Below are 21,941 nucleotides of genomic sequence, written 5' to 3' on the forward strand. Positions count from 1 at the left end.
CGCCGAACTTTTGTCCTAGGTTAATCATAGAATTTTGGACAATTTATCATGGCCAATCCACCCAACCTGCACATCTTTATTCCGGATATCATAGCTCATAGAGTTTACAGTGCAGAAGGAGGCCATTCGGCCCATCGAGTCTGCACCGGCCCTTACAAAGAGCACCCTACTGAAGCCCACGTATCTAACCTATCCCCGTAACCCAGTAACTCCCATTTAACATTTTCTGGACACTAAGGGACAATTTATCATGGGCAATCTACCTAACTCGGACTTCTTTGGACTGTGGGAGGAAACTGGATGACCCGGAGGAAACCCATGCAGACACGAGGAGAACGTGCAGACTCCGCACAAGAGAGTGACCCAGCGGGCAATTGAACCTGGGACACACGCGCTGTGAAGCAACTGTGCTAACCACTGTGCTGTCGTGCGTCCCATGGGGGGGGGGGGGGGGGGGGCGGGGGTTATTTCAGGTTTGAGGGGTTATTCTGGATTTGGGGGTTTTATTCAGGATTTAGGGGGTTATTCCGGATTTGGGGGTTATTCGGCATTTGGGGACTATTCCGGATTTGGGGTTATTCCGGATTTGGGGAGTTATTCCGGATTTGTGGGTTATTCTGAATTTGGGGGGTTATTCTGGATTTGGGGGTTATTCCGGATTTGGGGGGGTTATTCTGGATTTGGGGCGATATTCCAGATTTGAGGGGTTATTCCGGATTTGGGGGGTTATTCTGGATTTGGGGGTTATACCGGATTTGGGAGGTTATTCTGGATTTGGGGTGTTATTCCGGATTTGGGGGGTTATTCCGGATTTGGGGTTATTCGGCATTTGGGGACTATTCCGGATTTGGGGTTATTCCGGATTTGGGGGTTATTCGGCATTTGGGGACTATTCCGGATTTGGGGTTATTCCGGATTTGGGGGGTTATTCCGGATTTGGGGGGTTATTATGGATTTGGGGGGTTATACCGGATTTGGGGGGTTGTTCCGGATTTGTGGGTTATTCTGAATTTGGGGGGTTATTCTGGATTTGGGGCGATATTCCAGATTTGAGGGGTTATTCCGGATTTGGGGGGTTATTCTGGATTTGGGGGTTATACCGGATTTGGGAGGTTATTCTGGATTTGGGGTGTTATTCCGGATTTGGGGTGTTATTCCGGATTTGGGGGTTATTCCGGATTTGAAGGTTATTCCAGAATGGGGGGTTATTCCAGATTGGGGGGTTATTACAGATTTGGGGGTTATTCCGGATTGGGGGGTTATTCCGGATTGGGGGGTTATTCCGGATTTGGGGGGGTTATTCAATATTTGGGGGGTTATTCCGGATTGGGGGGTTATTCCGGATTGGGGGTGATTTCGGATTTGGGGGGGTTATTCCGGATTGGGGGAGTTTATTCCGGATGGGGGGTTATTCCGGATTGGGGGGGTTATTCCGAATTGGGGGTGTTATTCCGGATTGGGGGGGTTATTCCGGATTGGGGGGTTATTCCGGATTGGGGGGGTTATTCCGGATTGGGGGGGTTATTCCGGATTGGGGGGGTTATTCCGGATTGGGGGATTATTCCGGATTGGGGGGGTTATTCCGGATTGGGGGGTTATTCCGGATTGGGGGGTTATTCCGGATTGGGGGGGGTTATTCCGGATTGGGGGGTTATTCCGGATTGGGGGATTATTCCGGATTGGGGGGTTATTCCGGATTGGGGGGTTATTCCGGATTGGGGGGGTTAATTTAAAGTTTCCGCGACCTGTAGCTCAGTGACGTCACTGGGGCGGAGTCGCCGCAAGTTCAAAAAAGTAAAAAAAAAGAAATGAGGGAAAAGAGAGTGAGGGAGGGACGGAGGGTGAGAGAGTGAGGGAGGGACGGAGGGTGAGAGAGTGAGGGAGGGACGGAGGGTGAGAGAGTGAGGGGGAGACGGACGGAGGGTGAGGGTCGGAGTGAGCGGGAGAGGCGGGCGGCTGCCGGCCCCCGGGCCCCCGGGCCCCCGGGCCCCGGGCGGACTCTCGGCTGAGGCCCGGCTCCGCCCCGCCGCCAGTTCCTGTCCCGCTCTCAGTTCCGGGCCCCGCCCAGAGCCGGAGCGCAGCGGCTGGGAGGTGAGTGCGGGGTCCCGGGGGGAGTGCGGGGTCCCGGGGGGAGTGCGGGGTCCCGGGGGGAGGGCGACAGGGGCCGGACCGGGGGAGGGGGCTGGGGCTCCGACTCCGACTTTCCTCAAACTCCCGCCTCAACTTCAAACCACAATCGCCAACTCCCCCCCTCCCCCTCCTCCACTCTGACCCCCCCCTCCTCCACTCTGACCCCCCCCCCTCCACTCTGACCCCCCCCCCTCCACTCTGACCCCCCCCCTCCACTCTGACCCCCCCCCCTCCACTCTGACCCCCCCCCTCCACTCTGACCCCCCCCCCTCCACTCTGACCCCCCCCATCCACTCTGACCCCCCCCCTCCACTCTGACCCCCCCCCCTCCACTCTGACCCCCCCCCATCCACTCTGACCCCCCCCCCTCCACTCTGACCCCCCCCCCTCCACTCTGACCCCCCCCCCTCCACTCTGACCCCCCCCCATCCACTCTGACCCCCCCCCCTCCACTCTGACCCCCCCCCCCTCCACTCTGACCCCCCCCCCTCCACTCTGACCCCCCCCCCTCCACTCTGACCCCCCCCCATCCACTCTGACCCCCCCCCCTCCACTCTGACCCCCCCCCTCCACTCTGACCCCCCCCCCTCCACTCTGACCCCCCCCCATCCACTCTGACCCCCCCATCCACTCTGACCCCCCCCCATCCACTCTGACCCCCCCCTCCACTCTGACCCCTCACTCTGACCCCCCCCCCTCCACTCTGACCCCCCCCCCCCTCCACTCTGACCCCCCCCCCCCTCCACTCTGACCCCCCCCCCCCTCCACTCTGACCCCCCCCCCCTCCACTCTGACCCCCCCCCCCCTCCACTCTGACCCCCCCCCCCCTCCACTCTGACCCCCCCCCCCCTCCACTCTGACCCCCCCCCCTCCACTCTGACCCCCCCCCCATCCACTCTGACCCCCCCCCCTCCACTCTGACCCCCCCCCTCCACTCTGACCCCCCCCTCCACTCTGACCCCCCCCCCTCCACTCTGACCCCCCCCCCTCCACTCTGACCCCCCCCCGCCACTCTGAACGCCCCCCCCTCCACTCTGACCCCCCCTGAACGCCTCCACTCTGACCCCCCCCCCTCCACTCTTGTACCCCACCCCACCTCCACTCTGACCGCCCCCCCCCTCCACTCTGACGCCCCCCCCCTGCCACTCGGACCCCCCCCCACCTCCACTCTGACCCCACCTCCACTCTGACCCCACCTCCACTCTGACCCCCCCCCCCGTCCACTCTGACCCCCCCCCCTTCCACTCTGACCCCCCCCCCTCCACATCTGACCCCCCCCCCCCTCCACTCTGCCCCCCCCACAAACACCCCCCTTCCACTCTGACACACCCCCCCCACTCTGCCCCCCCCTCCACTCTGACCCCACCCCCTCGCCCCCTGACACCCCCCCCTCCAATCTGCCCCCCCCCTCCACTCTGACCCCCCCCGTCCACTCTGACCCCCCCCCCTCCACTCTGACCCCCCCCCCTCCACTCTGCCCCCCCCCCACCCACTCTGACCCCCCCCCTCCACTCTGACCCCCCCCTCCACTCTGACCCCCCCCCTCCACTCTGACCCCCCCTCCACTCTGACCCCCCCCTCCACTCTGACCCCCCCCCTCCACTCTGACCCCCCCCCTCCACTCTGACCCCCCCCCTCCACTCTGACCCCCCCCTCCACTCTGACCCCCCCCCTCCACTCTGACCCCCCCCCTCCACTCTGACCCCCCCCCTCCACTCTGACCCCCCCCCCTCCACTCTGACCCCCCCCCTCCACTCTGACCCCCCCCCTCCACTCTGACCCCCCCCCTCCACTCTGACCCCCCCCCTCCACTCTGACCCCCCCCCTCCACTCTGACCCCCCCCTCCACTCTGACCCCCCCCTCCACTCTGACCCCCCCCCTCCACTCTGACCCCCCCCCTCCACTCTGACCCCCCCCCTCCACTCTGACCCCCCCCCCTCCACTCTGACCCCCCCCTCCACTCTGACCCCCCCCTCCACTCTGACCCCCCCCTCCACTCTGACCCCCCCCTCCACTCTGACCCCCCCCCTCTGACCCCCCTCCACTCTGACCCCCCCCTCCACTCTGACCCCCCCCTCCACTCTGACCCCCCCCCCCTCCACTCTGACCCCCCCCCTCCACTCTGACCCCCCCCCTCCACTCTGACCCCCCCCCCTCCACTCTGACCCCCCCCCCATCCACTCTGACCCCCCCCTCCTCTGACCCCCCCCTCCACTCTGACCCCCCCCCTCCACTCTGACCCCCCCCCCTCCACTCTGACCCCCCCCCCCTCCACTCTGACCCCCCCCCCTCCACTCTGACCCCCCCCTCCACTCTGACCCCCCCCCCACTCTGACCCCTCCCCCTCCACTCTGACCCCCCCCCCTCCACTCTGACCCCCCCCCCTCCACTCTGACCCCCCCCCCTCCACTCTGACCCCCCCCCCCTCCACTCTGACCCCCCCCCCCTCCACTCTGACCCCCCCCTCCACTCTGACCCCCCCCTCCACTCTGACCCCCCCCCTCCACTCTGACCCCCCCCCCCTCCACTCTGACCCCCCCCTCCACTCTGACCCCCCCCCCTCCACTCTGACCCCCCCCTCCACTCTGACCCCCCCTCCACTCTGACCCCCCCCCACTCTGACCCCCCCTCCCACTCTGACCCCCCCCTCCCACTCTGACCCCCCCCTCCCACTCTGACCCCCCCCTCCCACTCTGACCCCCCCCTCCCACTCTGACCCCCCCCCCCTCTGACCCCCCCCACTCCCACTCTGACCCCCCCCTCCCACTCTGACCCCCCCCCCCCACTCTGACCCCCCCCCCCTCCCACTCTGACCCCCCCCTCCCACTCTGACCCCCCCCCTCCCACTCTGACCCCCCCCCTCCCACTCTGACCCCCCCCCTCCACTCTGACCCCCCCCTCCCACTCTGACCCCCCCCTCCCACTCTGACCCCCCCTCCCACTCTGACCCCCCCCTCCCACTCTGACCCCCCCCCTCCCACTCTGACCCCCCCTCCCACTCTGACCCCCCTCCCACTCTGACCCCCCCCTCCCACTCTGACCCCCCCCCTCCCACTCTGACCCCCCCCCTCCCACTCTGACCCCCCCCCTCCCACTCTGACCCCCCCCCTCCCACTCTGACCCCCCCCTCCCACTCTGACCCCCCCCCCTCCCACTCTGACCCCCCCCCTCCCACTCTGACCCCCCGCTTCACTCTGACCCCCCCCCGCTTCACTCTGACCCCCCCCCGCTTCACTCTGACCCCCCCCCCGCTTCACTCTGACCCCCCCCCCCCCGCTTCACTCTGACCCCCCCCCGGCTTCACTCTGACCCCCCCCCCCCCCCCCGCTTCACTCTGACCCCCCCCCCCGCTTCACTCTGACCCCCCCCCCCCCCCGCTTCACTCTGACCCCCCCCCCCCCCCCCGCTTCACTCTGACCCCCCCCCCCCCCCCCGCTTCACTCTGACCCCCCCCCCCCGGCTTCACTCTGACACACGATGTTCATAGACAGGATTTCCTCACACTTGTGTTATCTGCTTCTATTTGTAAAGTAAAATGTTTCTCGCCTGTCTTTAGAACTGTCCATATGCATTTTGAGAGTTCAATACTCCACCCGAGGCCTCAACAAGTGTCCTTCATTCACTCTGTATTTCATAGAATCCCTACAGGAGGCCATTCAGCCCATCAAGTCTGCACCATCCCTCTGAAAGTGACCCTACCCCCACACCCACCCTATCCCTGTAACCCCGCCTAACCTTTTGGACACTAAGGGCAATTTAGCATGGCCAATCCACCTAACCTGCACATCTTTGGACTGTGGGAGGGAACCGGAGCACCCGGAAGAAAGGGGGAGAAAGTGCAAACTCCACACAGTCACCCAAGGCCGGAATTGAACCCGGGTCCCTGGTGCCGTGAGGCTGCAGTGCAGTGCTAACCATTTGTATCTTCTCTAACTGTACTGGCTTGAGACAATTAGCACCTCTAATCTGTGATTATCCCTCCCTCCAGTCGCTCTGCCTGGACTTGTAAAGACTCAATTACCTGCAAAGACTTGCATTCAAAGTATCATGTTGCATCATTGACTTTGTCAATACATGTGTTTCTGGAACCACCTCTTCATTCACCTGAGGAAGGATCTGCGCTCCGAAAGCTAGTGATTTGAAACAAACCTGTTGGACTTTAACCTGGTGTTGTAAGATTTCTTACTGTGCTCACCCCAGTCCAACGCTGGCATCTCCACATCATATCTCCTCTAAAAGATAGGTCTTTGCACTTCTCAGACTCTGCTCGTTCTGTTACACTGCCTTCGTATTTTATCAATCTAATCACCTGAGAATTATTTGTAATGACTTCTCTTCCTGTTCCAGCGCTATTACCTTTGATAACCCAAGCATTTATCCTCGGTCCCATCTGTTTCTTAACTACATGTTGCCTGCCCCACAGTGACATCACCTGAAGATACAGCTTTGGTTTTGCCATTAAGCTGACTACAACCAGCTCTACCTCACCACCACCCCACCTCTCCCAACTCCTCCAGTCTCCAAGTTGCCACACTGCTTGTCCAATATCTGCACATCGCTGGCATTTCCACATCATAACATCTGATAGTCCTGGGTGACCAGAAATCTCCACCCAATTTATTGGGAGGTCTGATGCCATTGTCCTCAGACCCTGCTGCAAATCCGTTCCTTCACTGCTGACTCCATCCCCCTCCCTCGCAATTGTCTGAAGCTAAACTCGACTGTTTGCAACCATGGTATCTTATTTAAGCCAGAGATGATCTTCCAAACTCATGCACACCATCACTAAGACTGCTTATTTCCATTTCCGTAATATTGCCTGACTGTCCCTGTTTTAATTCCATCTGGTGCTGAAACCCTCTTTCTTTCCTTTATTACCTCCAGACTCAATGTTCCCAGTTAGTCTCCCACGATCTGCATTCCATAAACTTAAGGTCATCCAAAACTCTCCCACTAGTTTCTTCCCTTGCCTCATGTCCTGTTCCCCTATGCTTTGATCAAAATTGTCTCCTGGTCAAGAAATGTCCTGATTTTTAAATTCAAAGCTTTGTTTTCAAATCCCACAGTGTGCTAACCCCCTGCCGATCTCTAATCACCTCCAGCCCCACTCCCTCCATCCCAAGAACCCTTTCTTGGAAGTCCCCATTTTAATCACTTCACCCTCCTGGGCTTGAAGATTTGGATTCCCTCTGTAAACCTCACTGTCTCTATTTCTTCTTTTTACCCAAATGATCTGGTACTCACCTGCCTAAATGAGTGTTAGAGACAGAAAGGCTCATTGCATTGAAACATCTTTTGGAAATGCATTGAACCTACACTTACAAATCAAAAGCTGAAAGTAGAATTAGACTGGATATTGTTTCTTGGCCAGTTCAGTCATGCTGGACGGAAGAGTCTCCTGTGCATCAGGGAAAATTACCGCACAGCGATTTGTTAAAATATTTCTTAAAGCCTATCTTTTCGCCCATGCTTTTGATCACCTTAACATCGCTTATATGACTTGTCAGGTTTTGTACAATAATGTGTTTATGAAGCACCTTGGGATGCTTTACTACATTCAAACCTCTTAAATACACGTTGTTGAAGTTCTTCTACTTATTCCATTTGCCGGTTTATATTTCTGGTGTCCTTTACAGATAAACTATTTGATTTATAGAGCGGTCCTGGATATGTTCTAAAGCGTGATCACTGTTTTCACATCAGACATGTATCTTTATTCAGGTCATTTCAAGATAGATGAAATTGGTCTTGCATCTTTCTGAATCTGACCATTCTTGTAAACACTGACCTTGCTCCCTTTTCTGGTTTCCTAATCTCTGCTGAAAATCAATAATATTAGACTCCAAAATCAAATCACTGCAGGTGCTGGAAACCTGAAATACAACAAAGTGCTGGAAACATGCAGCAGGTCAGGCAGGATCTGTGGGGAGAGAAACTGTTTACGTTTCAGATCAATGAATTCCAGTGACTGCCACACCCTCCAAATGTATCTGCCTTGATGGGGAAGATGCTGAGGGGAATATTTTCCCTTGTGGGGGAGTCTAGAACTGGTGGACACTTAAGAGGAGGAGGAATTTTTTCCTCAGGATTGTTAGACTTTGCTCTCTGGGGAAAATGATTCGAGTGGTGACTGGGTCACAGAACATACAGAGCAAAAGGGGCCCTTCGGCCCATCGCAGTGACATGTGAAAAACACGACCTACCTAATCTCATTGAATATATTCAAGGCTGAGGTAGACTGATTTTTGATTGACAAGGAGAACAGGCAGCAAAGTGGAGTCAAGGCTACAATCTGATCAATTATTTTTTGCAATTAAGGGGCAATATAGTGTGGCCAATCCATCTTTGGGTTGTGGGGGTGAAACCCACGCAGACACGGGGAGAATATGCAAACTCCACAAGGACAGTCTGGATCCGGGTCCTCAGTGCTGTGAGGCAGCAGTGCTAACCACTGCGCCACCGGGCCGCCCATCGATCAGCCATGAACTTAATGAATGGTGGAGCAGGCTCCATGGGCTGAATGTCCTACTCTGTCCTTATTTAAGAACTAGGAGCAGGAGTAGGCCATCTGGCCCCTCGAGCCTGCTCTGCCATTCAATGAGATCATGGCTGATCTTTTGTGGACTCAGCTCCACTTTCCGGCCCGAACACCATAACCCTTAATCCCTTTATTCTTCTTTCTTTCCCTTCTTTCTTATAAATCTACCTCTGATATTGTTTTAAATAAATTGTGCCACTCAATTCTGATGGTGCTTTTTGGAATATTGTGTACTTTTCCCTGATTAAATTAAATTTACTATATTGGCACATCTTGGTGCTGCAACTTGGGAGTTTTCAGTTCTAAACAGCTTTTCGTTCAGTCAGAATGTTTTCTCGTTAGTTCAGCTAAAATTCCTATTCCATCGGTTTTCAATTGTTTAGATCTACGGCTCAACCCAGGACAATTGGTTCAATCTTGCATCGTCCTATTTGTTCTCCACAGCTTTATGGGAATCTTTTCATTATATTTGTGGCACAGAAGGAGGCCAATCAGTCCATACTGGCTCCCCCAGAACACTAGGTTAGTCCCACTCCTCCTGTCCACCACACACCTGCAAGTCTATTCCCCTCAAGCATCCATTCAATTTCCTTCTGAAATCTTTGATCATCTCTGCTTTCACCACCCTCATGGGCACGGGTTCCAGGTCATTACCACTCACAACAGCTCTTCCAGACATTCCCCCGACCCCCTCCATCGTTTCTCAAAGTAGTTTTAGTACTACCAGCCAATGGGAATAGTTTTTCCTTGACTACCCTATTGAAGCCGATCATAATTTTGGATACCTCAACCAAAATTCCCTTGGCTCCAAGGCGCACAACACCAGCTTCAACCTAATCTTGTAGCTAAAATCTTTTTTCTGTGGAATGTAAATCTCTTCTGCACCCTTCAAGAACTCAGTTCCTTCCTAAACTGTGGTGATCACAACTGGATACATATTCTAGTTGTCACCTAATCCAGGGCTCTTTCAAGGTTCAGCATTATTTTACTGCTTTTCTCCAGACCAGCCATTTCAATACTGTTGGTACAAGAATAGGTCAGGGACTGGGATTTCTGTGGTGATTTCTTCAAAACCTTTCCACCATCTACAAAGCCCAAGTAAGGAGTGTGATGGAATACTCCCCACTTGTCTGGACGTGTGCAACAGCATTCGAAAAGCTCGACATCTTTCAGGACAAAGCAGTCCATTGATCACTACATCCGTCACCTTCAACTTTCATTCCCTATACCACTGATAGCACAGGGCTAAATTGCTGGCTTTGAAAGCAGACCAAGGCAGGCCAGCAGCACGGTTCAATTCCCGTACCATCCTCCCCGAACAGGTGCCGGAATGTGGCGACTAGGGGCTTTTCACAGTACCTTCATTTGAAGCCTACTTGTGACAATAAGCGATTTTTCATTTCATACCGTGGAATCAGTGTGTACCGCCTGCAGCATGCACTGCAGAAACTCACCAAGATTCTTTCAACAGCATCTTTCAAACCTATTGACCTCTATCACCTGGAGGGACAAGGGCAACTGATGCATGGGAATCCCACCTCCTGCAGGTTCCCTTCCCAAGTTGCCCACCATCCTGGCTTGTAACTATAATCACTGCCCTTCACTCCCATTAAGTCAAAATCACTAAGTGGTTAGCACTCCTGCCTCACAGCGCCGAGGGTCTGGGTTCGATCCCAGCCTTGGGTCACTGTCCGTGTGGAGTTTGCACATTCTCCCCGTGACTGTGTGAGTCTCTCTCTCTCTCTCTCTCTTCCCCCCCCCCCCCCCCCCCCCAACCCAAAGATGTGCAGCGTAGATGGATTGGCCCATGCTATATTGCCACTTAATTTTTTTAAAAATCTATATTACCTCCATATCGCTTCTTACAAATTGCATCACCTCATATTTCTGTATTAAATTCTATCTGCCCATTCTGCTGGCCTCTCTGGCTTGTTGCAGGCATTTCATACCGTCCTGATTGTTTTCCACTCCTCCAAGTTTGGTATCATCGAGACCCAAGTCATTTATATATTGCAAAAAAGCACTGACCCTTGGGAAACATCACCGTCTCTCACCAGTCTGAAAAACAACCATCTACCATGACCCACTGCTTTCTGTCCTTTAGCCAATCTTTATCCATTGGACTCTGATCCTTCTATTCCATAAATCTCAATTTTTCCAACCAGCCTTTTATGTGCTACTTTACTGAATCCTTTATTAAATTCATATAGGTAGCATCAACCACATTCCCTTCATGAATCTGCTAATATTCATTTAGATTAGTCAAGCACCAACTGCTTTTACAAATTGTGCTAACTCACCTTAATTAACTCAACCTGCCCAAGTGCCTATTGATTCCTTCCCTGATTAAGGACTCCAAAACCTTTTACCACCCCGATGTTAAACTAACTCGCCTGTAGAATTCTAAATATTCTATAGAATTCCTCCAGCGCAGGGGGCGACATGGTGCTGCAGTGGTTAGCACTGCTGCCTCACGGCGCTGAGGACCCGGATTCGATCCCGGCTCTGGGCCACTGTCCGTGTGGAGTTTGCACATTCTCCCCGTGTTTGCGTGGGTCTCACCCCTACAACCCAAAGATGTGCAGAGTAGGTGGATTGGCCATGTTAAATTGTCCCTTAATTGGAAAAAAAGGAATTGGGTACTCTAAATTTAGAAAAAGAAATAATTCCTACAGTGCAGAGGGGGGGGTCATTCGGCCCAATGAGTCTGCACTGACTGAGAGAGCACCCAACCCACTCCACCCTATGCCCATAATACCACCTACCCAGCACATCCCTGGACACTAAGGGGCAATTTATAGTGGCCAATCAACCTAACCCGTACATCTTTTGACTGTGGGAGCAAACCGGTGCACTCGGAGGAAACCCACGCAGACACGGGGAGAATGTGCAGACTCTGCACAGACAGTGACCCAAGGCCAGAATTGAACCGGGTCTCTGGCACTGTAGTTGCTATGACTGTCCTTGAATCCTTTGTTGAATAAGGATGTTATTTTAAAATATATATTCATTGATGGGATTCGGGTGTTGCTGTCTAGGCTAACTTATTGCCCATCTTTAATTGCTCTTGAGAAGGTGGTGGTGAGCTGCTTTGTGAACTGCTGCAGTCCATGTGGTGTAGGTACACCCATAGTGCTGTTAGGAAGGAGTTCCAGGATTTTACCTGGTGACAGTGAAGGAACGGTGATATATTTACAAGTCAGGGTGGTGTGTGACTTGGGAGAGGAACTTGCAGGTGGTGTTGTTCTTAGGTATCTGCTGCTGCTGGATGGTAGTCTTCACGGGTTTGGAAGGTGCTGTCAAGGGAGCCTTGCTTAGTTATTGCAGTGCATTTTGTAGATGGTACATACTGCTGCCACTGTGTCTGTGGTTGAGGGAGTGAATGTTGAAGGTGGTGGATGTGGTGCCAGTTAAGTGGGCTGCTTTGTCCTGGATGGGTTGAGCTTCTTGGGTGTTGTTGGAGCTGTAAAAGTGTTCCCTTTTTTCAAATTTTTTACATCAGTCCAAGAATGTAAACATTTTGATGCAATCACACAAGAAGCAGTTCTGAGATTATCATCTTGTTTTACAATCTATTGCTGAATACCTTAAACTCCCTTTGCAAGACCTGAGTATCTATCATTGGTTCGGACGTGGACCATAGCCGTTGGCTGCTGTCCCTCTCCCATAATGATGTCCTTCCCTTTGATGTCAGAATAGATAATGCATCATCCATTAATGAGAATAAAGATTGTCAATACTCTTGCTCTTAAGAGTTTTCTGCTATTCTGTTCCTGCTTCCTGTTCTCACAGTCTGCCCCATGTAATCAAATAGAAAGTTAAGGTTCATTCTAATAATATTTATGAGTGTCACAAGTAGGCTTACATTAACACTGCAATGAAGTTACTGTGAAAAGCCCCTAGTCTCCACACTCCAGCGCCTGTTCGGGTACACAGAGGGAGAATCCAGAAAATCCAATTCACCTAACAGCACATCTTTCGGACTATTGGGAGGAAACCAGAGCACCCGGAGGAAACCCACACAGACACGGGGAGAATGTGCAGACTCCGCACAGACAGTGACCCAAGCCGGGAATCGAACCTGCGACCCTGGAGCTGTGAAGCAACATTGCTAACCACTGTGCTACCGTGCTCTCTGCAGTTTGATCACACTCTCTGATTTATGATTTGCTGTTTGGCTGTAGTTTACGTTCCTAATTTTGAAATAGATGCTGACCTTTGCCCTTGTTGCGCCTGTCGTCTCCTATACCTCTTTCAGCTTCATCCTGACCTGTTTCTTGTACTTTTCAATGAGAGTGTATTTGTATTTTCTCACAGGGAACACTTTTTATTGTCTGTATTGCATTGCAGCAGCCACCACGGTCATTTAAAAAAAAAAATGTTTTTGGGATGTGGCATCACTGTCAAGGCTAACATTTATTTCCAAGTCTTAATTGGAAGGAGAAGGTGGTGATCAGTTTTAAAAGGGTTGTTTCATAGATTATCATAGAATTTACAGTGCAGAAGGAGGCCATTCGGCCCATCGAGTCTGCACCGGCTCTTGGAAAGAGCACCCCACCCAAGGTCAACACCTCCACCCTATGCCCATAACCCAGTAACCCCACCCAAAACTAAGGGCAATTTTGGACACTAAGGGCAATTTAGCATGGCCAATTCACCTAACCTGCACATCTTTGGACTGTGGGAGGAAACCGGAGTACCCGGAGGAAACCCACGCACACACAGGGAGGAGACAGTGACCCAAGCCGGAATCGAACCTTGGACTCTGGAGCTGTGAAGCAATTGTGCTATCCACAATGCTGCCGTGCTGCCCCCACAGTGCTGCCGTGCTGCCCCCACAGTGCTGCCCCCACAGTGCTGCCGTGCTGCCCCCACAGTGCTGCCGTGCTGCCCCCACAGTGCTGCCCCCACAGTGCTGCCGTGCTGCCCCCACAGTGCTGCCCCCACAGTGCTGCCGTGCTGCCCCCACAGTGCTGCCCCGCTGCCCCGCTGCCCCGCTGCCCCGCTGCCCCGCTGCCCCGCTGCCCCGCTGCCCCGCTGCCCCGCTGCCCCCACAGTGCTGCCCCGCTGCCCCGCTGCCCCGCTGCCCCCACAGTGCTGCCCCCACAGTGCTGCCCCCACAGTGCTGCCCCCACAGTGCTGCCGTGCTGCCCCCACAGTGCTGCCCCCACAGTGCTGCCGCGCTGCCCCCACAGTGCTGCCGTGCTGCCCCCACAGTGCTGCCCCCACAGTGCTGCCCCGCTGCCCCCACAATGCTGCCCCCACAGTGCTGCCGTGCTGCCCCCACAGTGCTGCCCCCACAGTGCTGCCCCGCTGCCCCCACAGTGCTGCCCCCACAGTGCTGCCGTGCTGCCCCCACAGTGCTGCCGTGCTGCCCCCACAGTGCTGCCCCCACAGTGCTGCCCCCACAGTGCTGCCCCCACAGTGCTGCCCCCACAGTGCTGCCCCCACAGTGCTGCCGTGCTGCCCCCACAGTGCTGCCCCGCTGCCCCCACAGTGCTGCCCCCACAGTGCTGCCCCCACAGTGCTGCCGTGCTGCCCCCACAGTGCTGCCCCGCTGCCCCCACAGTGCTGCCCCGCTGCCCCCACAGTGCTGCCCCCACAGTGCTGCTGTGCTGCCCCCACGGTGCTGCCCCCACAGTGCTGCCCCCACAGTGCTGCCCCCACAGTGCTGCCCCGCTGCCCCACAGTGCTGCCCCGCTGCCCCCACAGTGCTGCCCCCACAGTGCTGCCCCCACAGTGCTGCCCCCACAGTGCTGCCGTGCTGCCCCCACAGTGCTGCCGTGCTGCCCCCACAGTGCTGCCGTGCTGCCCCCACAGTGCTGCCGTGCTGCCCCCACAGTGCTGCCGTGCTGCCCCCACAGTGCTGCCGTGCTGCCCCCACAGTGCTGCCGTGCTGCCCCCACAGTGCTGCCCCCACAGTGCTGCCGTGCTGCCCCCACAGTGCTGCCGTGCTGCCCCCACAATGCTGCTGTGCTGCCCCCACGGTGCTGCCCCCACGGTGCTGCCCCCACAGTGCTGCCCCACAGTGCCGCCCCACAGTGCTGCCCCACTGCGCCGCCCCACAGTGCTGCCCCGCTGCGCCGCCCCACAGTGCTGCCCCGCTGCCCCCACAGTGCCGCCCCACAGTGCTGCCCCACAGTGCCGCCCCACAGTGCTGCCGTGCTGCCCCACAGTGCTGCCCCACAGTGCTGCCCCACAGTGCTGCCCCACAGTGCTGCCCCCACAGTGCTGCCGTGCTGCCCCCACAGTGCTGCCCCGCTGCCCCCACAGTGCTGCCCCCACAGTGCTGCCCCCACAGTGCTGCCGTGCTGCCCCCACAGTGCTGCCCCGCTGCCCCCACAGTGCTGCCCCGCTGCCCCCACAGTGCTGCCCCCACAGTGCTGCTGTGCTGCCCCCACGGTGCTGCCCCCACAGTGCTGCCCCCACAGTGCTGCCCCCACAGTGCTGCCCCGCTGCCCCCACAGTGCTGCCCCGCTGCCCCCACAGTGCTGCCCCCACAGTGCTGCCCCCACAGTGCTGCCCCCACAGTGCTGCCCCCACAGTGCTGCCGTGCTGCCCCCACAGTGCTGCCGTGCTGCCCCCACAGTGCTGCCGTGCTGCCCCCACAGTGCTGCCGTGCTGCCCCCACAGTGCTGCCGTGCTGCCCCCACAGTGCTGCCGTGCTGCCCCCACAGTGCTGCCGTGCTGCCCCCACAGTGCTGCCCCCACAGTGCTGCCGTGCTGCCCCCACAGTGCTGCCGTGCTGCCCCCACAATGCTGCTGTGCTGCCCCCACAATGCTGCCCCCACAGTGCTGCCCCCACAGTGCTGCCCCACTGCCCCCACAGTGCTGCCCCGCTGCCCCCACAGTGCTGCCCCGCTGCCCCCACAGTGCTGCCCCGCTGCCCCCACAGTGCTGCCCCCACAGTGCTGCCCCCACAGTGCTGCCCCGCTGCCCCCACAGTGCTGCCCCGCTGCCCCCACAGTGCTGCCGGGCTGCCCCCACAGTGCTGCCCCCACAGTGCTGCCCCCACGGTGCTGCCCCCACAGTGCTGCCCCGCTGCCCCCACAGTGCTGCCCCGCTGCCCCCACAGTGCTGCCGTGCTGCCCCCACAGTGCTGCCGTGCTGCCCCCACAGTGCTGCCGTGTTGTAATCTCACAAATCCTTGAAAGTAATAATCTTTTATTGTCACAAGTATGAAGTTACTGTGAAAAGCCCCCAGTCGAATCATTCCGGTGCCTGTTCGTGTAAGCCGGTACGGGAATTGAACTCTCGCTGCTGGCCTTGTTCTGCAATACAAACCAACTGTCTAGCAGAACAAGTTGAGAAAAAGCAGATAGAGTTCTTGGTTTTATTAATAGAGGCAGAGAGTGTAAAACAAGGAAGTTACGCTTTGTCCTAGCGAGAGTATTGCATCTGATTCTGGGCTCCACATTTGAAGGAACGATTTCAAAGTTTTGGAGAGGGTGCAGAAGAGATTTACTCGAATGGGATTAGGAATGAGGGAATTCAGTTACATGGAGAGACTGGAGAAGTTGGAATCGTTTTCTTTAGAGCAGGTAAGATTAAGTGGGGATTTTTCAGAGGGTGTCCAAATCATGAGGGGTTTGACAGTATAGATAGGGAGAAACTGTTCCCAGTGCTGGGATAGTTAATAATCAGAGAATGCAGATATAAACCCCAAGGGATTTTTTTAATGCAATAAGTTATGATTTGGAAAGTACTCCTCTTAAGGGTAGTGGAGGCAGATTGCACAGTAACGTTCAAAAGGGATGAAATAAATACATATGGACAAAATGACGGGGCCGAAGGAAAATGTACAGGAGTGGGACTAATTGGATAGTTCTTTCAAAGAGCCAACATATGGACTGAAGGGCCTCGTCCTGTACACTATGATTCTCTGCTTCGTCTTCAAGGGATTGTTCATAGGTACAAATGTTCAGTGGGTTAAAGAGGGCAGGTTTCATTCTCTGAAGGACATTGAGCCAGTTGTTTTTTCTGACAATCAGACAGCATTATGGTCACTTGTACTGAGATCTGCTTTTTATTTCTGAATATTTTTCAAACCGAATCCAAATTCTCAAACTGCCCTGGTGAGATTTGAACTTTTGTTCTGTGGGTTGTTATTCCAGAGTCATCTAGTTGGACAGATTTGCAGTGAGTTTCTGAATCTAGGTCACAAATGTAAAGGGATGATTACAATCACAGAATGCTATAGTGCAGAAGAGGCCCGTTGGCCCATCGAGTCTGCACCGACGCATGGAAGACATCTGACCTGCCCACCTAATCTCATTTGCCAGCACTTGGCCCATAGCCTTGAATGTTAAGATGGGCCAAGTACTCATCCAGATACTTTTTAAAGGATGTGAGGCAACCCACCTCTCCCACCCTCCCAGGCAGTGCGTTCCAGACCGTCATCACCCTCCCAGGCAGTGCGTTCCAGACCGTCATCACCCTCCCAGGCAGTGCGTTCCAGACCGTCATCACCCTCCCAGGCAGTGCGTTCCAGACCGTCATCACCCTCCCAGGCAGTGCGTTCCAGACCGTCATCACCCTCCCAGGCAGTGCGTTCCAGACCGTCATCACCCTCCCAGGCAGTGCGTTCCAGACCGTCATCACCCTCCCAGGCAGTGCGTTCCAGACCTCAATCCCCCCTAAACCTCCTGCCCCTAACCTTGAACTTGTGTCCCCTCGGAACTGACTCTTCAGCTAAGCAGAACAGCTGCTCCCTGTCCACCCTGTCCATGCCCCTCATAATCTTGCACACCTTGATCAGGTCGCCCCCTCTGCTCCAGTGAAAACAACCCAAGCCTATCCAACCTCTCTTCATAATTTAAATGTTCCATCCCAGGCACCATCCTGGTGAATCTCCTCTGCACCCCCTCCAGTACAATCACATCATTCCTATAATATGGCGACAGAATTGCACCCAGTGCTCCAGCTGTGGCTTCAAAGTTCTCCAACTCCAACATGACCTCCCTGCTTTTGTAATCTATGCCTCGATTGATAAAGCTGTGTCCCATATGCCTTTTTCGCCACCCTATTAACATGTCCTTCTGCCTTCAGAGATCTGTGGACAAACACGCCAAGGTCACTTTGTTCCTCGGAACTTCCCAGCGTCAGGCCATTCATTGAATAATCCCTTGTCAAATTACTCCTTCCAAAGTTATCACATGGCACTTTTCAGAGTTAAATTCCATCTGCCACCTTTCTGACCATTTGACCATCCCGTCTATATCTTCCTGTCACCCACACACTCAACCTCACTGTTAGCACCCGGCCAATCTTTGTGACATCTGCAAATTTACTGATCCTACTCCCCACGTAGTCAACTATGTTGTTTATATAAATGACAAATAACAGGGGACCCAGCACAGATCCCTGTGGTACACCTCTAGTCACTGGCTTCTAGTCACTAAAGCAGCCGTCTGCACATCACCCTCAGTCTCTTTCAGTTAAGCCAACTTTGAATCCACCGTATCAGGTTATCCTGCATCCCATGTGCATTTGCCTTCTTTATAAGTTGTGAGGGACCTTGTCAAAGGCTTTGCTGAAATCCATATAAAATACACCAGGTGGTATTCCCCCCCCCCCCCCCCCCCCCCGGTGGGAGAATCACCGGGGTGCCGTGCGAATCACACCGCGCCACCCTGACATCCGCACACGATTCTCCCACTCCTCTGAAACCAGTGCCGCGTGAATCACGCTGGGCCACTTGGAGAATCGCCGCAAACGGCGAGCAGCGATTCACGGGCCCGGATGGGCCGAGCGGCCGCGCGTAAATGGCCGAGTCCCGCAGGCGCCGTCCACACCTGGTCGCTGCCGGCGGGTACTTGTCGCGAAGGCTTGGGGGGGGGGGGGGGGGGGCCTGTGTGGTGGGGGGGGGGGGGGGGGCTCCATTCCCGGCGGGGCTCCATTCCCGGCGGGGCCACCGATGGGGTCTGGCCCGCGATCGGGGTTCACCGATCGGCGACCCGGCCTCTCTTCTTTCCTCCCCCCCCCCCCCCCCCCCCCCCCGGGCCTACTTCCTTCCGCGGCCGCCCCCAGAACCCCGGCGCCATGTTGGTGAGGGGCCGGAGCGCTCCACGCATGTGCTGGTTGGCGCATGCCCAGCTGCTCATGCATGGGACCCAAGACACCGTGTCTTTTACGCGGCGCTGGGCCTCTGATGCCATGCCGAGGCCCCGCCCCCGTAAATCGCACGACGCCCCTACTAGCCCCACGGATGGGGGAGAATAGGGGTCTGGGGACGGGCGCTGACCCCAGAGTAAAACACTCCGGTTTTTACTCCGGCGTCGGCACTTAGACTCCCGTTGGGTGAATGCTGCCCATCAACTGCAATACCCTTACCTACACACTTAGTCACATGCTCAAAAAGTTCAATCACATTTGTTCACAGAATCACAGAATTTACAGTGCAGAAGGAGGCCAATTGAGTCTGCACCTGCCCTTGGAAAGAGCACCCCATCCAAGCCCACGCCTCCACCTGTAATCCAGCAGCCTCACCTAACCTTTTTGGACACTAAGGGCAAGTTATCATGGCCAATCCACCTAACCTGCACATTTTGGACTGTGGGAGGAAACTGGGGCTCCCGGCGGAAACCCATGCAGACACTGGGAGAACGTGCAGACTCTGCACAATGACCCAAGCCGGGAATCGAACCTGGGACCCTGGAGCTGTGAAGCAGCCGTGCTAACCACTATGCTACTGTTCTGCCCTGTTAGGCATGACCTCCCTCTGACAAAGCCATACTGACACTTCCTGATCAAACTTTGCTTCTCCAAGTGGAGATACATTTTCTCCTTCAGAATTTTCTCCAACTGTTTCTCAGAATTTTATCCAACAGTTTCTCTGCCACTGATGTGAGATTCCCTGGCCTGTAGTTCCCTGGTTATCCCTTTAATAGTCTTTCTCTAATAGTGGGACCACGTTCACGGTTCTCCAGTCTTCTGGCACCTCTCCTTTGACCAGACAGGAATTAAAACTTTGGATCAGAACCCCTATGTCAATTTGCTCAAGAACCTCGGAGTCACTCTCCCTGAGTTCCATATCTATAACTTGGGTGAAAATGGATGTGAAATATTTGTTCACACCCGACCAATGTCCTCAGGCTTCACCCACAGATTTCCCCCTTGGTCCCAAATAAGACCTACTCTTTCCCTGGTTATCCTCTTCCCATTGATATATTTATAGAATATCTTAAGGTTTACCCAACTTTTACCAGCCAGAGCTTTCTCATATCCCCCTCTTTGCTCTTCTAATTGCTTTTTTTAGCTCCATCCTGCACTTCTGTACTCCATTAATGCCTCTGCTGATTTGCTTCCCTGGTACCTGCTAAAAGTCTTCCCTTTCCTTCACATCACATCCTGAATATCTCTGGTCATCCATGGTTCTCTGGGTTTGTTACTCCTTCCTATTATCCGAGAGAGAACACGTTTGACCTGTACTCTCTCCGTTTCCTTTTTGAACCCTTCCCCCACACCCCATACGCACACCGCTCTTCTGTAGTAACTCTTTCCAGTCTACCTTGGCAAGATCCTTTTTTTTATTCATTTATGGGATGTGGGCAGAGCTGGCTATGTCACCATTTATTGCTCATCCCTGGTTGCCCTTCAGAAGGTGGTGGTGAGTTGCCTTCTTGAACTGCTGCAGTCCTTCAGGTGTAAGTACACCCCCTATGCTGTTAGGGAGGGTATTACAGGATTTTGCCCAGTAACAGTAAAGAAACGGCGATATATTTCCAAGTTGTGGTGGTGAGTGGCTTGGAGATGAACCTCCAGGTATCTGCTGCTCTTGTCCTAGATGGTAGCGGTCATGGAAAGGAGCTATCTAAGGATCCTTGGTGAGTTACCTGAGTGCATCTTGTAGATGGTACACACGGCTGCCACTTTTCGTCAGTGATGGAGGGTTTGAATGTTTGTGGAAGGGGGAGCAATCAAGAGGGGCTGCTTTGTCCTGGATGGTGCCGAGCTTGAGTGTTGTTGGAGCTGCGCTCATCCAGGCAAGTGGAGAGTATTCCATTACACTCCTGACTTGTGCCTTGTAGATGGTGGACGGGCTTTGGGGGGTCAGGGGGTGAGTTACTCGTTGTAGGATTCCGAGCCTTTGACCTGTCCTGGTAGCCACAGTATTAATGTGGCTGGGTCCAGTTCAGTTTCTGATCAGTGGTAACCCCCAGGCTGTTGATTGTGGGGGACTCAGCGATGGTAATGCCATTGAATGTCAAGGGGCAGTGGTTAGATCCTCTCTTCTTGGAAATGGTCATTGCCTGGCATTGTGTGGCGTGAATGTAACTTGCCACTTGTCAGCCCAAGCCTGGATATTGTCCAGGTCTTGCTGCATTTGGACATGGACTGCTTCATTATCTGAGGAGTCGCGAATGGTGCTGAACATTGTGCAGTCATCCGCAAACATCCTCACTTCTCACCTTATGATGGAAGGGAGCTGAAGATGGTTGGGTCGAGGGCACTACCCTGAGGAACTCCTGCAGTGATGTCCTGGAACTGAGATGATTGACCTCTAACCACCACAACCATCTTCCTTTGTGCCGGGTATGACTCCAACCAGCGGAGAGTTTCCCCCTGATTCCCATTGACTCCAGTTTAGCTCGGGCTCCTTGATGCTATACTCGGTCAAATGCTGCCTTGATGTCAAGGGCAGTCACGCGCAGCTCACCTCTGGCATTCAGCTCTATTGTCCATGTTTGAATCAAGGCTGTAATGAGGTGAGGAGCTGAGTGACCCCGGCAGAACCCAAGCTGAGTGTCCGTGAGCAGGTTATTGCTGAGTGACAATAACAATAATCTTTATTATTGTCACAAGTAGGCTTACATTAACACTGCAATGAAGTTACTGTGAAACGCCCCTCGTCGCCAAATGAAATGAAAATGAAAATCGCTTATTGTCACGAGGAGGCTTCAATGAAGTTACTGTGAAAAGCCCCTAGTCGCCACATTCCAGCGCCTGTCTGGGGAGGCTGGTACGGGAATCGAACCGTGCCGCTGGCCTGCTTGGTCTGCTTTAAAAGCCAGCGATTTAGCCCAGTGAGCTAAACCAGCCCCTGTTCCGGCGCCTGTTCGGGTACACAGAGGGGAATTCAGAATGTCGAAATTACCTAAAAGCACGTCTTTCAGGACTTGTGGGAGGAAACCGAAGCACCCGGAGGAAAGCCACGCAGACGGGGAGAACGTGCAGACTGCACAGAAGTGCCGTTTGATAGCACTGTTAATGACTCCTTCCATTGCTTTGCCTTAATTTGCTAAAATCCGCTCTCCCTCCAAACTCAAATCT

General features: G+C 55.0%; 1 protein-coding gene across 1 annotated transcript in view; it reads left to right on the top strand.

Annotated features, from left to right (window-relative positions):
* The first annotated feature begins 1,974 nt into the window (after positions 1–1,974).
* The window catches only part of LOC119973620 (protein kinase C delta type-like), a 111,285-nt gene continuing 91,318 nt past the window's right edge, over positions 1,975–21,941 (top strand). The window contains exon 1 of the mRNA XM_038812001.1: positions 1,975–2,091. The gene's annotated coding sequence lies outside the window, so the exon portion shown is untranslated. The remainder of the gene's footprint in view (positions 2,092–21,941) is intronic.

Source organism: Scyliorhinus canicula, chromosome 11 (assembly GCF_902713615.1).
Source record: "Scyliorhinus canicula chromosome 11, sScyCan1.1, whole genome shotgun sequence".
In the NCBI taxonomy this organism is placed as follows: domain Eukaryota; kingdom Metazoa; phylum Chordata; class Chondrichthyes; order Carcharhiniformes; family Scyliorhinidae; genus Scyliorhinus; species Scyliorhinus canicula.